The 19,168-nt window shown below is 37.2% G+C and overlaps 1 protein-coding gene and 1 non-coding gene across 3 annotated transcripts in view; both read left to right on the top strand.

Annotated features, from left to right (window-relative positions):
- Cow (Proteoglycan Cow) overlaps positions 1–19,168 on the top strand; it is a 1,076,490-nt gene that overhangs the window by 211,993 nt on the left and 845,329 nt on the right. The window lies entirely within an intron of this gene.
- Positions 9,335–9,407, top strand: TRNAV-UAC (transfer RNA valine (anticodon UAC)). Its single transcript has one exon. It is a non-coding gene; the product is annotated as a tRNA-Val (tRNA).

Genomic DNA, 19,168 nt, shown 5'->3' with positions numbered 1-19,168 from the left:
GCCTATTATTACCACTACTACTAGGCCTACTATTACTACAAAAACAGCCTACTACTACCACTAATACTAGCACTACTATTACCACTACTACTACGCTTATTATTACCACTACTACTAGACCTACTATTACGACTACTACTAGGTCTATTATTACCACTACTACTAGACCTACTATTACCACAAAACTAGGCCTACTACCACTAATATTAGGCCTACTATTACCACTACTACTAGGCCCATTATTACCACTACTAGGCCCATTATTACCACTACTAGGCCTATTATTACCACTACTACTAGGTGTACTATTACCACTACTACTAGGCCTACTATTGCGACAAAAACTAGACCTACTATTACCACTATTACTAGTCCTACTATTACCACTACTACTAGGCCTACTATTACCACTACTACTAGGCCTACTATTACCACTACTAATAGGCATACTATTACCACTACTAATAGGCATACTATTACCACTACTACTAGGTCTATTATTACTGCTACTGCTAAACCTAGTATTACCACTACTACTAGGCCTACTATTACCACTACTACTAGGCCTACTAATACTACAAAACTAGGCCTCCTATTACCATTACTACTAGGCCTATTACCACTACTACAAGGCCTATTATTACGACTACTACTAGGTCTATTATTACCACTACTACTAGTCCTACTATTACCACTACTCCTAGGCCTACTATTACCGCTACTAATTGTATTAAAAAGTCTGTACTGACCTCTAACTTGGTGGTCATCAACTACATAATGAATAGATTGTTTTATGATACAATTTATTCTCATTATATTTTTAATTAGTTTCCAGAATTTTTATGATCTCGTATTTCACCACTAAATATTTTCTAAGCACCATATACCTTCCTCTTCCTTTGCATGAAAGGACTGAAATATAGATTACTTTAAATATTACAGTAAATATCCATTATTATGTTCTTAAAGCAATACTAGTAATTACTGAAAATTAATATTGACATTGCCATTATTCAATATTTCACATACTTATCCCGAGTGTATATGGTGATTTAATTTATTTTTTAGAATCGCCAAAGATGAATCATTATAATATTTTAATAAATATAGCGCTCCTCTGCCATTCATATTTACTTCATCACGACTCATCCTTTGTAAAAGATGTTTAAAGCAGTCTCACCAGGCTACATCAATGTATTGTGGTACTGTTTTCGAATTTCGCGCCGCAAACACTCCCTTTAATGGCGGATGCTAACCGATTCAATTTGTGACATTTTTCTTGCCTGCCACTCATGGGTATGTGTCTCTAGTAAGTATTACAAACTCTTTGGTACGGCCCGATGAGTAGTGGCGAGGGTATTCTGCGCTGCTGTGTTCTCTGAATTACCCACTTGTTCCAGCAAAAATATAAAGTTATTCATCCTCGAAGGCTTTATATCGCTGGCGAGGATTTTTCGAAGTTCACATAATTATTTTCTTCAACTTCACTCGAGACGACTACCGTCCTTACCTAATCTGAGAAAACATTGCGTACAGTGTCTATCAGTCTTATTCGTACAGGTGAAAATATGTAACAACTTTGGTGATAAAGACACATGAAATGGAAGTATTACATTTCTCTTTCAAAATTCTGTTCAGTAGCATTATGAATAGAAATAAAACAAAAAGTAAATTCCATATGTACCATAAACACGTAAATAAACGAAATTTAACAAAATATATAATTTATCTACCTGTCATTTGTATTCGTACAGTTAGTAACAAAATTAAATAACTATATACATGAATAACATAAACAATTACGTTTTAATATCTAGTTGCATATCCTCTGACTTTGATCACTACCTGACACCTTCTCTGCATGGAATTTACCAGCGTTTTATATTGCTGCGGACTGAAATTTCGCCATTCTTCCAGCACAACAGTTTTGAGGTGTTCTTTGGACGAAATTGTATTTTTATGTATATTTTCCTTAAGTTTGGACCACAAATGCTTCATGGGGTTCAGATCGGGTGACTGAGGAGGAGTATGGAGTTGTTTCGGGACGTTCCACATCAACCAGTCTTTGTTCATTTCGGCCGTATGTTTGCTGTCGTTGTCTTGTTGGAAAATGTAGACAGACGGCAAATCCATTTTATTGCACTTTCCGTGACATTATTTTTCAAGATGTTGTTATAGACTACATTGTCCATAATTGCATCAATTAAGTCGATGTTACTCACGCCTTTCGAAGACTTATAGCACCAAATCATTATGACGCCACCTCCATGTTTCACAGTGGGAAGATTGTTATCCACTTTATCGGCCTCATTCTTATTTTTCCAGACTCTATGGGCACCATCGGATCCGAAAAGATTAATCTTGGTCTCATCACTGCCCCAAAATTCTTGCTCCTAATTTACATGAACTTCAGGAAATTTAATTCTTAAAGCTCGATTTTTTCTACTTACAAAGGGCCTTTTTCTTATCCTTCTACCATGAAATCTATATTTATATAGGACACGTCGCACCGTTGTTACACTAACAGTCTTCCTTGTGGTTTTTATCATGAGAGAACGTGGTTTCGGCACACTTAACCGTGGATTTGATTTTATCTGTCTTATTTTAAACCATTTTCCCCTCTCATTTAGTATTTTTTCTGTTGGTTTTCTCTTCTGATTTGCAGTAAATCCACGGTATTTGAGTTTATTAACCACGTATTGTATCGTGGAATGACTTTTGTTTACTATATTGCCTATTTTCCGTAAAGAATAACCTTTAAGAGCCAGTCTAACTATCGTATTCTTTAGCTGGGCACCGAGTTCCTTCGACTTGCCCATTTTGAACAGAACTGACTGCTGAAGCAAAACAAACCCTAGAGCACGCGGCAATGCACACTCGCTGTTACCATTAAGGCACAGCACCCCCGAATAAGTCAAAATTACTCAAGTGTACGAATATAAATGACATACAGTTTTACTTTAAAAGTAATGTATTTATTAATATTTTTGTTAATTAGAGTTTAAAATAAAAACTGGTTGTAAATTAACGTTCTAAGAAATGGTTTTAAAGCATGGTACACTACTATTAGTATATGAGTATAATTATTTTGTACATAATGTTGTCTTATTAATTTAAATTAGATATGTACGAATAAGGATGATAGACACTGTATTAAATAGCAAACGGATTAGCTTCCATCCTGTAGGCGGGACACGAAGCGACGACCGTAACTTCCACGCTTCGTTGATGATCCACTCTTCAACCACAGCGTTTACAGCCGCCATCAGCATGTTCAGTGGGAGTATTATATTCAGTTTTCCTCTACATATTCCTCCACAATAATTTATGGAAATGAATGCATATGGTCACACTTTGCTCTCCTTTTGTCTTCCTTTGCATTCAGTTTCCGTATCAACGATTCAATCCGCAACGGGTTGCGAATCTGTCGATGCTTCTAGTGACCGGAAGAGATTGAACGTGTCTCAATTACTCTAAATGACATTGCTGCTTAGTAGAGAGGACAGCTCCAAAACATGCTTTATGCCATTATTTCAAATAGGAATGCCAGCATATTAAAAAAGAAAAGAGTTAAAGTGTTCGACATCATTATCACTCAATAATTGTATTTTATACGTCAAGAATTGGCATAATTTCAGACTTTAATTTTATTATAACTGCAAAGTGTTTTAATTTACAATGTAAATATATTTTATTATATTGAAGAAGAAATGGGAGTATCAGAGCACAGCACACCAGTTATTCATAGATTTCAAAAAGGCATATGACTTAGTTAAGACATAAGTTTTATATAATATTCTCACTGAATTCGGTATTCCCACGAAACTAGATCGATTAATTAAAATGTGTCTCAGTGAAACTTACGGCAGAGTCCGTATAGGCCAGTTTCTCTCGGATGCTTTTCCAATTCATTGCGGGCTGAAGCAAGGAGATGCACTATCATCTTTACTTTTTAACTCTGCTCTAGAATATGCCATTAGGAAAGTCCAGGAAAACGGGAAGAGATTGTAATTGAAAGGGTTACATCAGTTGCTTGTTTATGCGACATGAATATGCTAGGAGGAAATCCACAGGGGAAGTTTACTTGCAGCAAGTAAGGAGATAAGTTTAGAAGTAAACCCCGAAAAAACAAAATGTATGATTTTTGTCTCGTGACCAAAATATTATAGGTCTACGAAATGGAAATATAAAAATTGGATATTTATTCTTCGAAGAGGTGGAAAAATTCAAATATCTTGGAGCAACAGTAACAAATATAAATGATACTCGGGAGGAAATTAAACGCAGAATAAATATGGGAAATGTCTGTTATTATTCAGTTGAGAAGCTTTTGTCATGCAGTCTGCTCTCAAAGAAGCTGAAAGTTAGAATTTATAAAACAGTTATATTTTGGTTATGAAACTTGGACACTCACTTTGAGAGAGGAACAGAGGTTAATGGTGTTCGAGAATAAGGTGTTTAGGAAAATATTTGGGGCTAAGAGGGATGAAGTTACAGGAGAATGGAGAAAGTTACATAACGCAGAACTGCACACATTGTTTTCTTCACTTGACATAATTAGGAGCATTAAATCCAGACGTTTGAGATGGGCAGAGCATGTAGAACGTATGGGCGAATCCAGAAATGCATATAGTTGGAATACCTGAGAGGAAAAGACCTTTGGGAAGGCCAAAACGTAGATGGGAGGATAATATTAAAACAGATTTGAAAGGAGTGGGGTATGATGGTAGGGACTGGATTAATCTTGCTCAGGATAGAGACCGATGGCGGGCCTATGAGGGCGGCAATGAATCTCCGCATTCATTAAAAGTTATTTGTGAGTAAGTTAAGCATTGAGTGAATTATGAAATGCATACTTTACGTAACCATTTTATGAATGTGGGAAAAAAACTGTAAGTAACCACTTATTTATCTTGTTTGTTTATCAATGACGAGAAATTAAATATACATACTTTTTACAAAAGTCTACAAAGAACAAAGGTATGTGCAAAAAGAATTCTGTCATTTTTTTAAATTGATGGTTGTTTTTAAACTTCTCAAACTTGTTTATTGCATTATGTTTAACATGGATTTACTTACTTTACATATATATCTACTTACTAGTCTGAAGATGCCCATAACAAGGGCGAAAACGTTCACTAATATGTATTACTAAAATAACTTTTTGATATTTTGCTACAATAAATAAGTCAAAGCCTGAACAATCAAGACTTCACATTTTCGTATTATATTTTAATTAAGATGATTGACGCATGGTTAGTGTCTATACGAGCGGCGGATTTTCAGGGGAGGCAAGGGAGGCCGAGCCTCCCCTAATATTTTACCAGAACACAATATGGCAGTAATAATATCAACTGAATTAAGGTCACAGACAAGTTACAGCAAATGACGAACATTTTTCCTTTTATATTAATTTTACTATTCACTACGACTAAGATGTAAGTTACGTAAAGTCGACCACATCCAGTTGGCGATGCCCGCTCGCTATACTGTAGATAGTACAAATAATTCGTACTGAAAAATAAGAGATAGCGCTGTAACCTGTATAGTCGACATCTAGCAGCCTGCAGTGTCTATGTGAGAGCGGGAGAGAGGAGTCTGCTACATGACGCTACTCCCCGGTAACCATGACAACAGCAGTTCAACCAATAAGATAGCTGGTTAGCGGAGTGTTTAAACTTGACTAGAACCCGCGAAGGGAGCCGATTTGGAGACGTCCTACCCACCGCTGACAACTGTACTGCTTATAGTTACGTCCGGTTTCGGCTGTATTGGGAAGCTCTCTCTCTCTTTCTCTCTTCTAGTTTTAGAAAATTGAGTGACGTGTTGTTAGTTTTCTCTTGTTTGCGGGTGTTCTTGTTAGTTTATTCTTTTGTGTTACGAGATGTATTTACTTATACATTATTTTAAATATATCGAGAGTTTAGAAACAAATACAGATTTGTCTCTAGCTTCTTCTAGTAGCAGTTATTCAGTGTGTTGTGACCTATTTGATCGGTTTGCGAAGAAAGAGGAATGTTCAGTTAATTTGCTGTAAAAATAGACTATGTAATGGTAATGAGCAAGCCCCGGATTCTTAGGTTCGAATCAATTTTGTTGCTATCTCGTTACTCTCGAAATATTGTTTTTCTTGTTTGTTTTATGTAGCAAATAGTAACATTCTTAAATGTAATTTGACCTAAAAAGAACTAATTCGTAGGTTAGGACTTAAAGTGTCCCAAAGAGTGGAAATCTTTACCAAGCCGTTGTAATATATTAACACTATGTTGTTTATTTTTATTTTTTTCCCTTAAAATCATATAAATTCCTAAACATAAGATTTAAAATCCTAAAACATAAATTTACTTACTTACTCGCTTTTAAGGAACCCGTAGGTTCATTGCCGCCCTCACATAAGCCCGCCATTGGTCCCTATCCTGAGCAAGATTAATCCAGTCTCTATCATCATACCCCACCTCCCTCAAATCCATTTTAATATTATCTTCCCATCTACGTTTTGGCCTCCCCAAAGGTCTTTTTCCCTCCGGCCTCCCCATTGACACACTATATGCATTTCTGGATTCGTCCATACGTGCTACATGTCCTGCCCATCTCAAACGTCTGGATTTAATGTTCCTAATTATGTCAGATGAAGTATACAATGCGTGCAGCTCTACGTTGTTTAACTTTCTCCATTTTTCTGTAACTTCATCCCTCTTAGCCCCAAATATTTTCCTAAGAACCTTATTCTCAAACACCCTTAATCTCTGTTCCTCTCTCAAAGCTAGAGTCCAACATAAATTGGGAAACTTAATTTTAATTTCTTAAAATCTTTAAATTCTGCGCTTGGTAATGAGGTACGTCACAGGCCTTATATTTTTATATTCTCATCATTCACGTCTTGGCCTCCTCAACTTTCAAACCCACCGTCCGCTACTGGTGTATACGTGGGATCCGCGGACCACAGGTTGAGAATCACTGCTCTATTGTATAGTACAAGGACGGGCAACATGTTCCGTAATATCTTCAGACAAGGGAAAAGTGCGTTTCGGAACTCTCTGTGTAGACACGCAGCTGTGATGCTGTAGCCAAGGTAATTAATGTATAGAACTCCTTCCCTTGCCCGCCCACACTGTGCCATTTGCCAGTTGACTTTAAATTCATGAGATTCGTCTGAGCAGCGTTAACTGTCGAGACAACACGTCCATACATTCCACACACAAAGGACAGACGGATGCTAATCTGAACCGCGCTGAGGTTCTTCTGCCAGGCGGGCGGGGGAAAGGCTGAAAGGAATATGATTTCACTGCGGCGGACGACACTTTAATGCCAGTTATTTATAATCCGAAAAAAAAAATAAATAAAAATATTAAGATGTGTAAACCCGGATGACGTGCAAATGCTGTAGGTTATTAAAAGTTAAAAAGTTCAGGCCACGAGCGGTACCGGGAATGTCTATCTGCAAGTCGACATCACTTAAATACATTTTATTTTATTTGACGGCGTTTTCGACAGAAAAGTTCTTTATCTGATTTTTAATTGTATAACTTTAATTACGTACAAAAAACTGGAAGATCCATGTAATGTAAGAAATAGTTGCTGAAAATAAATTTACTTGCTTACAAATGACTTTTAAAGAACTAGGAAGTTCATTGCCGCCCTGACATAAGCCGGCCATCGGTCCCTATCCTAAGCTAATTCAGTCTCTACCATCATATCCCACCTCCCTCTAATCCAGCGTTTCTCAAACTATGGTCCGCGGACCACCTGTGGTCCTCGAGGTATGCCCTTGTGGTCCTTCAAAAAATGCAGAAGAAAAAATAAAATTCGAACGAATTGCGTATCACACTGTAGCTTAAAATCTCAGAGTTTGGAAATGACACATGGCAATCGAATTTCACTTTTTCTCTCAGTACAGACATTTTATAAAATTGATTACCCTACCCGTCTATCGACTTTTCACTCTTCTCTCAGCAACAAAAGAGGGATTTAAAACACTATTTACGAGGTGTTTCTCGACATCTTTTCCCTGCACATCTGGCGCCGCGCCTGTAACCCAGCCAGGGATCACCCGAATTCATAACAGAGAACCAAAGTACCGGATTTTAATTCAATTTTAAAATATAAGTAACTTATACTGGTATTAAAATATGCTACGAAAATGATAAATTTGTTTTCAATAATAAGGTGGTCTGCGGAACTGTTCTGACTTTAAATAGTGGTCCCCACTTCAAAAAAGTTTGAGAAACGCTGCTCTAATCCATTTTAGTATTATCCTCCCATCTATGTGTCGGCCTCCCAAAAGGTGTTTTCCCTCAGGTCTTCCAACTAAAACTCTATATAACATTTCTGGATTCGCTCATGCGTACTACATGCCCTGTCCATCTCAAACGTCTGAATTTAATGTTCCTAATTAAGTTAGGTGAAGGATACAATTCATGCAGTTCTGCGTGCCTAACGTTCTCCATTCTTCTGTAACTTCATCACTCTTAGCTCCAAATGTTTTCCTAAGCACCTTATTCTCGAAACACCCTTAACTTCGTTAGGTACGTTAACAGAAAACCACAATTCAAGTCACACAGAGTTTGTTGCAAAGTTGGGTTTCTGGAGCCTTGTCAGCCCACTTGAATTGTATGTATATAAATACAAAAATTCGGACGATGTCGGATGTAGTTCCTGGATAGCTTAGTCGATAGAGCATTCGTACGCTAAGCGAAGGGTCTCGGGATCGATACCCGGGTCCGGAACAATTTTTCCATTGAAATTATTCAAGTCTGCTTCACGGGGAGCGTTACCTGAAAGCTATATTTGCACCCTTAACTTCTGTTCCTCTCTCAAAGTGAGAGTCCAAGTTTCACAACCATTCAAAACAACCTGTAACATAACTGTTTTATAAATTATAATTTTCAGTTTTTTTGAAAACATACTGGATGATGAAAGCTTCCCAACAGAATAATAACAGGCATTTCCCATATTCATTCATCGTTTAATTCCCGCTTGAGTGTTGTTTGTAGCCTATTTGTTGCTCCAAGATATTTAAATTTTCTTCCGCCTTTTCAAAGGATAAATTTCCAATTCTTATATTTCCGTTTCGTATTATGTTTTATAATATAATAATAACTCAAAATAATGTATAGCATCAACTGTAAGGCATCTTATACGGGTATGTTTGGGACCGTATTTGATTAAAAATGATGGAAGGTATGCGATAACTTACAAGAAAAAAAAAAGTTGTAATGATTTACACATTTCGCAAGTAGTTTTGTTTGCCTTGAAAATAACTTAAAACCTGTAAGACAAAAGTCGAGAAATGAACTTAGTATGTATAATGCACTCTAGGTAGTGCTATTTCAGTGGTTCCGTGGTGTAGTGGTTATCACGTCTGCTTTACACGCAGAAGGTCCCCGGTTCGATCCCGGGCGGAACCATGTTTCATTTTTTTTATCTCGTTAATGATGCGTTTGCAACTTAAGTATTTCAGGAATTTATTGTAATATTTAACAACCTCGCCTAATCTTCAGTTACAAATTGATATAATAATAGTTTTATTTTTCCTGGCAGAGTTAAGGCCATCAGGCCTTCTTTTCCACTCAACCTTACATATTTATTTTAAACTTAAATTTCATTGATATCCTTGGCTTGTAGTAATATAGACGTTTCTCCCTACAAAATGGGGCCAAATCGATACAGTTATTTACTTACAAATTTCGCCGTACTCCATAGGCATCCCAACATACGTGGAAATAAAGAATGTCAACTAAAATAACCGAGTCCATTAAAAACCGATAAGAGGCCCTATGTTCGGTTCATGTTGGCTGTCTCTCTGTAGAACCGAAGCTCCCTTTGTGTCTGTTCAATCGACGTTTCATTTTTTAAATAAAAATTACCTGTCATTATATCTATTCATGATACAAAGAAGAAGAGTTCGGCCGACGCCGTGAATCGGGTTCCGGAATAGCTCAGATGGAAAGAACGCTCAGCGCGCAAGAGCTGTGAGGTCCTAGGTTCGATTCCCGGTGCCGGAACGAATTTTTCTCCAATAATAGGAATCTACATATATGATTATATATTATAATACTTGATTATTCAATGAATACAGCGAGGTCTTCATATACTCGTATGAATAAAAAAAGTATATAAAACTTCACAAGATTAAGGCCACAGACGCCATTTAACCTTCATGTAAATGCATGCATGGGCAGATTAATCACCAATGTAAATATGTGTTTTATATTCCTGACTTTGTACATTAATCAATTTTAATTTTAAGGCTATGGGCGCCAAAAACAATTTATGTAAATGCATGCATGAGCAGTTTAATTACTAGTGTACAAATGAGTTTGTTAAATATTTCACCCAGTTCTACTAATCGTTTGTCAGAAAACTCACCTGAGAATGACTTACAAAATAAGTCGAAAATATTCGTGAGAGTTTACAACTGTACTTTGATGTAACAGAATTTAATTTTTCTGCCACCTATAATATGATAAGTGTTTGACTGAAAATATAATACTGATTATTTGATTTAATTTCAAAAGATTTGTTCTAAAATCCTTATTCAGCTAAAAACGTGAAGGAATGGGAAGAGAGGATAGGAGAGGCCAGCGAACTTCAAGGGCACAGTTCATACAAGGCGCAAGTTCGAGCGAGCTGTGAGAGATCCGCTTCTTCAAAGCAGACTTCGGTTCTTGTCAAGCTCAACAAACTTGAACCGAACATAGAGCTTGAAATTCAAGACACTAATGTACACATATTAAAAATATGTAAAAATGTAGTTTTATCTGTATTGGCACTGCAGCATTTCTCTTAAAAATTGTTCTCTCAGAGAACAGACGCATTTTCTTGATATTTTATAGCCTCACGAATCAATTACATTTTCCGTAATTTCAGTTCTAAGCACTAAGAAAATATTAGGTTATTAAGGACTTTTGAAAATGTACTCTGTGGCCTATAAGTTCCATGTCAGGAATGTGAGAAAGATCCCATGAGAAATATTTGCTTGAAAAAATTTCATTTCATTTGTGAAAGATTACCTTTCTTTTCTGTGTCATTGATATATCGCACCATCTGGTGCCGATAATACAGTTACCTGAAGTCTGCAGAAGATTGACAAGCAGATTCCATTGGAGTAAGAGAGAGAGAAAAAAAATGGATGTCATATTGCAAAACATTGGAGAATAGAAAGGAAGGGGTACGAGGATAGTTTCTCTTAGGAAAACTGTTTGATTGAAGAGACGCCAAGCAATTCAGATTTTTCTATAGGAAATGTCTTCAGTATCTTTGTCGCGCACTGTTTCTTATAGATATCCTTTGCTATTTTATCATAATTCTTTTTTCTTTCATTCTTTCTTTTCTTTGGAGTTCAACCCTTTTGTTAGACGGTGAAGGAATTGATGGTTTGAAAGCTTCAGGGGGTAACCACCTCCACCCTCACACGATTCCTGCAACAAAAGAGATAGAAGCAAAATTATATTTGAGTGCAGTGAAGAACTCTGTAATGCAGAAGGCGAGTTAAGTGAGAATTTTTCATCTTATTTCTTATTTATATGTTTGAAAGATAATATAGCAGGAGTGGAAACTGTAAAGTACAGTAGGCTACATAGCAACCTTCTATGTCGAGGCAGCTATAAATGTTCACACAATGAAGTGAATGAGAAGTGAACGTTTTTTTTTATTTGGTTATTTAACGGCGCTGGTATTTGGTGAGATAAGGCCGAGGATTCGTTATAGCTAACCTGGCATTCACCTTATGTTTGGAGAAAACCAAGGAAAAACCAAATTAGGTAATCCGCTCAAGCGGGGATCGAACCAGCGCCCGAGCGCAACTCCGGATCGGAAGGCAAACTCCTTATTGTTAGCTACGTCGATGGCCAAGTTGTTCTTGAGGCGTTAAAACTTCATGGGCCGTATTCATAGACATTCTTAGTGCGGGCTTTAGGTGGATGATCAGCGAACTAACGTTTTCGTATTCATAAACCAGTGTTAGCGATATGATATGATATGAATCCTGTTTAGCACGCTCGTAGCCCGGGCTAGCGAAATGTCTATGAATAGCACCCCATATAATTAAATATTTGGCCTTTCTTTGAGCCATTACTAAATTATTATTATTATTATTATTATTATTATTATTATTATTATTATTATTATTATTATTATTATTATTATTTGTATTATTATTAAAATCTTAATTTATTGGATTTTCAAACGTTTTACCTCTTTGGTACAGTTTAAAGATTGGAAGAAGAATCAACATTATTTTGCATGTAGTTATAAAATATATAGTCATAGTTATTATGTGTGTACTAATGCCTACCCACTTCACTTACTGATTCGGGTTATTATAGGTTTGTTCCAACAAGCAATTCAGGGATGCGTTCCGAACTATGTAATACCGAACTTCTTTCGACGCATGCGCCAAACGTTCTCAGACTATACTTCGTTCCATAACGTCTGACAATACATGTAAACATTGCAGACGAAGAGGGAAAGATAATTACTATTCAACCAATGGCAGGGGTAGAACGCTTCAGATCGTCCATCTTCAAGACAAGCGTGGAATCAGACTTCTGTCATTTGTTGAATAGCAATCATACTTCTCTCCTCCTCTGCCGGCAATGTTTACGTCTCCTGTTAGACATTATGGAATGAAGTGTAGTTCGGGATTTTACGTTGTTGAAACGTTTCTTGAATTTTTCTTTACGGCCTTCTGAGTTTCTTCTCATATTAAAATTTTATTAATCTTCCGAACTTAGTTCTTCGTAAAATATATCGCTATCACCTTCCAAATCACTCATGATGGACTTTTTTTTTATTTTAACTTGCCTAGTCTCGAAGCATTTTAACCTCAACCTCAGATTAAGCCATTTGCGCATGCGTCAGCAGTTCAGAATTTCCAGTTCCTTCGGAGTTTCTTCTCATATTAAAATTTTATTAATCTTCCGAACTTAGTTCTTCGTAAAATATATCGCTATCACCTTCCAAATCACTCATGATGGACTTTTTTTATTTTAACTTGCCTAGTCTCGAAGCATTTTAACCTCAACCTCAGATTAAGCCATTTGCGCATGCGTCAGCAGTTCAGAATTTCCAGTTCCTTCGGAGTTTCTTCTCATATTAAAATTTTATTAATCTTCCGAACTTAGTTCTTCGTAAAATATATCGCTATCACCTTCCAAATCACTCATGATGGACTTTTTTTTATTTTAACTTGCCTAGTCTCGAAGCATTTTAACCTCAACCTCAGATTAAGCCATTTGCGCATGCGTCAGCAGTTCAGAATTTCCAGTTCCTTCGGAGTTTCTTCTCATATTAAAATTTTATTAATCTTCCGAACTTAGTTCTTCGTAAAATATATCGCTATCACCTTCCAAATCACTCATGATGGACTTTTTTTTATTTTAACTTGCCTAGTCTCGAAGCATTTTAACCTCAACCTCAGATTAAGCCATTTGCGCATGCGTCAGCAGTTCAGAATTTCCAGTTCCTTCGGAGTTTCTTCTCATATTAAAATTGTATTAATCTTCCGAACTTAGTTCTTCGTAAAATATATCGCTATCACCTTCCAAATCACTCATGATGGACTTTTTTTTATTTTAACTTGCCTAGTCTCGAAGCATTTTAACCTCAACCTCAGATTAAGCCATTTGCGCATGCGTCAGCAGTTCAGAATTTCCAGTTCCTTCGGAGTTTCTTCTCATATTAAAATTTTATTAATCTTCCGAACTTAGTTCTTCGTAAAATATATCGCTATCACCTTCCAAATCACTCATGATGGACTTTTTTTTATTTTAACTTGCCTAGTCTCGAAGCATTTTAACCTCAACCTCAGATTAAGCCATTTGCGCATGCGTCAGCAGTTCAGAATTTCCAGTTCCTTCGGAGTTTCTTCTCATATTAAAATTTTATTAATCTTCCGAACTTAGTTCTTCGTAAAATATATCGCTATCACCTTCCAAATCACTCATGATGGACTTTTTTTTATTTTAACTTGCCTAGTCTCGAAGCATTTTAACCTCAACCTCAGATTAAGCCATTTGCGCATGCGTCAGCAGTTCAGAATTTCCAGTTCCTTCGGAGTTTCGTCTCATATTAAAATTTTATTAATCTTCCGAACTTAGTTCTTTGTAAAATATATCGCTATCACCTTCCAAATCACTCATGATGGACTTTTTTTTATTTTAACTTGCCTAGTCTCGAAGAATTTTAACCTCAACCTCAGATTAAGCCATTTGCGCATGCGTCAGCAGTTCAGAATTTCCAGTTCCTTCGGAGTTTCTTCTCATATTAAAATTTTATTAATCTTCCGAACTTAGTTCTTCGTAAAATACATCGCTATCACCTTCCAAATCACTCATGATGGACTTTTTTTTATTTTAACTTGCCTAGTCTCGAAGCATTTTAACCTCAACCTCAGATTAAGCCATTTGCGCATGCGTCAGCAGTTCAGAATTTCCAGTTCCTTCGGAGTTTCGTCTCATATTAAAATTTTATTAATCTTCCGAACTTAGTTCTTTGTAAAATATATCGCTATCACCTTCCAAATCACTCATGATGGACTTTTTTTTATTTTAACTTGCCTAGTCTCGAAGCATTTTAACCTCAACCTCAGATTAAGCCATTTGCGCATGCGTCAGCAGTTCAGAATTTCCAGTTCCTGTTCTTAATCGAGAACCAATTTCACTCGCTCTGAAGCATGAGCAGGCAGTTCAGAATCGATTCCGAACCTTGCTGGAACAAACCTTACGTATCTGTTGTTATAATGTTCCCAAATATTCTAATAATGCCATTTATTTAATCGAAATAACCATTTATACTATCTTTATCTTGTATTGTTGTTTAGTCAACTGTCCAATGACAGGTTGGAAACTCATAAGTGACACCAATAAAGCTTCACTCAGAGGCAATTAAGCCAGGAGGTAATGGGTAGAGTGGCCAGTTCCTTTCCTCCTCGATTTCATACATCGCTGAACAGTAACATATTACATTAATCCAATCCAGGGGTCAACGCGCGGGTATGGAAAGCGGGTTGACGTGGGGAGGAGAGGGTTATATGAGGAGCAAGTGAGCTCTTTACGTCATCTGAAGATTAGTAGTGGCGAGACTGTGATCTTACAGTGTTTTGATGAAGTGATATTTTTGCAGAAATGTACAGTAACAGAAGGAATAGTGAAGCATACGTTATGCAGTCATTTTATGATGTAAAATTGAAATAAAATGAACTACTTTATTATACAGTAACGAAAACATAAGTTATTAATGACAGTGTTGATATCTATGACGTGAATATGTTAGGAGAAAATACACAAACGATTAGGGAAAACACGGAAATTTTACTTGAAGCAAGTAGAGCGATCGGTTTGGAAGTAAATCCCTAAAAGACAAAGTATATGATTATGTCTCGTGACCAAAATATTGTACGAAATGGAAATGTAAGAATTGGAGATTTATCCTTCGAAGAGGTGGAAAAATTCAAATATCTTGGAGCAACAGTAACAAATATAAATGACACTCGGGAGGAAATTAAACGCAGAATAAATATGGGAAATGCCTGTTATTATTCGGTTGAGAAGCTCTTATCATCCAGTCTGCTGTCCAAAAATCTGAAAGTTAGAATTTATAAAACAGTTATATTACCGGTTGTTCTGTATGGTTGTGAAACTTGGACTCTCACTCTGAGAGAGGAACAAAGGTTCAGGGTGTTTGAGAATAAGGTGCTTAGGAAAATATTTGGGGCTAAGCGGGATGAAGTTACAGGAGAATGGAGAAAGTTACACAACACAGAACTGCACGCATTGTATTCTTCACCTGACATAATTAGGAACATTAAATAAAGACGTTTGAGATGGGCAGGGCATGTAGCACGTATGGGCGAATCCAGAAATGCATATAGAGTGTTAGTTGGGAGACCGGAGGGAAAAAGGCCTTTAGGGAGGCCGAGACGTAGATGGGAAGATAATATTAAAATGGATTTGAGGGAGGTGGGGTATGATGATAGAGATTGGATTAATCTTGCACAGGATAGGGACCGCTGGCGGGCTTATGTGAGGGCGGCAATGAACCTTCGGGTTTCTTAAAAGCCATTTGTAAGTAAGTTTTGATATCTAAAATTCCTCCGTCACACAAAGACATTGAAAATGACTAATTATGCAATACCAACAATATCCGTACTTTCATCTAAGAAGATATAAAATGCTATGAATTCTTTCGTCCTTAATGATAATTGCCATTAGACATCAGAATTAAGTTCTTCTATACGTCGAGTCACAGTTCAAGCTGAGACATTGATCACGTTAAATTTGACAGCTTCTCTTGGAGACACTATCTTAGCAGTTATTCGCACGGTGTCACGGAAGATCCGTCTGAGAATTATTGTCGGCATTCTTTCGTAATTAAGTAGGCCTACTGTATTCGATTTTGTAGCTGGCTAGAACAGTAACTTAGTTCCGAACCGTGGCCTCATGGAACATAAAAAAATAATTAATACAGTATAAAAGTAAACCGTTGAGCTACTAAATCAACAATTGAGAATAAATCAGAATAGTAGCTTGGTTCCGAACCGTGGCCTCCTGGAACGTAAAAAAAATAATACAATGTATAAGTAAACCGTTGAGCTGTCCACCGTTGTGGCTGAGATGTTAGGGAGTCTAACTCCGAACCCAGCGGTCCCAGGTTCGATTCCCGGTCAGGGAGAGGTTTTTTCGGGGGTTTTCTCTCACTCCTATGGATGAATATCAGGTAACTTTATCAGGCGATTGGAACCCCACTCATCTTCGCCACTTCCTGTCCTCCCCCATCATCCTTTCCTCATCATCCCGTTTCTGGTTTTTCAGGTCACTTTACAGGCACTTCCGGAACTACTGGCTCTCTCGACCGGCCTCCGTGGAATGTAGTTAAGCGACGTTGGATGGCTTCTGCAATGGCACCCGAGGCGGAGTTCCGCCTCGGACCGACAGGGGGGCCTTGGGGGAAGTTGCTGAAGCAGGGATGGTATATGGATTTCTGTCGGCTGTAGGGACTGGTCATTAAGGGAGTCATGTGGTTGGGTTGGTGCGCGTAGGGAATTTATGGCACGCAACTCATTCCATATCGAGAGTTAGCGCAGTAGATCTCAACAGGTCGCAGTGCTGGGCCATCCGTGCCCCCCCTCAGTTAAATTCCATTCCATTCCAGACCGTTGAGCTACTATATCAACAATTGAAACTGAATCAGAGTTAGCTTAAATTATAATTTCTGATATTCTCGTATCTTCATTGTTTCCCAGTCAAAACTTCTAAAAGTGTGCTAACAGAGCTGAGTTTTTTTAAGTGTATGGGCTATTCCATATGAAATCGATCAGTAAAAAACCTCGCATTTTTTATACTCTAATTTTTTCCCTACTTATAGAAGGTGCTGAGGACAGTCCATTTTCAAAAATATACTATCGAAAGTCAAACGGTTTTCGTATTATTGAGCGACAAATTTAGCGTATTTTATAAAAAAACAAGCCTCTTTCAGCGCTCAGAACTCTGGAACCATTTACTGCAGAACATTGAACAGAGCTTATTTCGAAGCTGTCATTTGGTAGATTATGTTAAGAAGTAATCCTTATTTTTATTTTACACAGAGAGACAGATAATCTGATTTCACTTACTTTTAGGCTTTTTGCCAATTTGTAAAAATGTAAAAAAATATTGAGAAAAAACCTTGCATTATTAAAGGGGATTCGGCATTGTTTGCTTAGTGGTACGGCAATAAGTTTCGAGGGTATTAAATAAATTATTTTCACACGCCTAGACTTCAACGGCGCAGTACCGCACGCACTGGCCGAGAGCTGAAGATAAGCGAGCGTTGGGCGTCATTGTACTCCTGTGTTTATGAAAACCTGCGATAAAGCTAGCATAGCCATGACTGCTAGACGACACATCACGTGTTTATGTCTTCTGGCATTGCTTACCTCGCCTAGCTCCCGCCTCACAGTCAGCTGGTTAGTTCACGCGCGTACTATTTATTTTCTTTATTTGATATTTTCAATACTTTCTTATCAACGTGCCATCAGTAAAAAATATGTGGTTATTTGTACTTGCAATGCGGAATCTAACTATATATTTTTTTAAATATATTTTCCTTGGCAAAGGCGTCTTAATGAGGAAAAATCTAAATTTATCCATTTCCATAGTCGACCTGGTTGGCCAGTTGTTATAGCGCTGGCCTCCTATGCCCAAGGTTGCGGGTTTTATCCCGGGCCAGGTCGATGGCATTTAAGTGTGCTTTAATGCGACAGGCTCATGTCGGTAGATTTACTGGCATGTAAAATAACCCCTGCGGGACAAAATTCCGGCACTTCCGGCGACTCTGATATAACCTCTGCAGTTGCGAGCGTCGTTAAATAAAACATAATTCTACAATAATTTTACCATTTCCATAAAAAGTAAGAAAATCTGTTTATACTCGTATGTCAATATAAACTTGAATTTCTCATCATCAAAATAAACCATGATTTTGATCATTGGGTGAAAGGGTTTCGGAGCTACAACAATTTAAAGTTGCAAATTTTATGAAAATACAATAAATTTAAATATTTTTAATTTAAACACTATGAAGTTCTGATTTCTCAAACTTTGCACAAAGCATTGTACTACAGTTCTCCACGCACAAAAAACGTTTTATTGTATTTAGAAATTGTAAGGTCAATTTTCTCTATATTTCGGTCGATTTGAGATGGAATAGCTCGTATACTTGCTTAACACTGTTATTTATATTCGCCTAACAAACGGAGAAGTTAATATTATATACCACCTAATCGGACTGTGCTTATAAGAAATAATTTATAAAGGAATAATTGATTTGTTCGTAATTGGCAATGCGTCTGCCTAACCCATCTGATGAGTAGGGCGTGTCGCCTGCCGGTCTTCGTCTTCCACAACCGGTTTGCAGAGAAGCTGCGTTGGCACAGCCATAAAATGCTATGATCGGAGTATTCCTCTCGTTGGTGGAGTTTCCTATGTCGTTGGCAAGTATCCGAAATAGCCTGCATTTCAATAACTTTCAGGCCTTGTATGAAGAGCAGGAGATGGCCGTTACACGAGAAATTCGGAATACAGTAGAACCTCTATTATCCGCGGTAATGAAGGGTTTGAAATGAACGGTTAATCGAAAAAACTGGATAATCCGTACTATAAAATATTTTATGCTCGACCATGCCGAAATG

Source organism: Periplaneta americana, chromosome 13 (assembly GCF_040183065.1).
Source record: "Periplaneta americana isolate PAMFEO1 chromosome 13, P.americana_PAMFEO1_priV1, whole genome shotgun sequence".
Lineage (NCBI taxonomy): Eukaryota > Metazoa > Arthropoda > Insecta > Blattodea > Blattidae > Periplaneta > Periplaneta americana.
The sequence above is the reverse complement of the archived record's forward strand: the minus strand, read 5'-3'. Positions and strand labels throughout refer to the sequence as shown.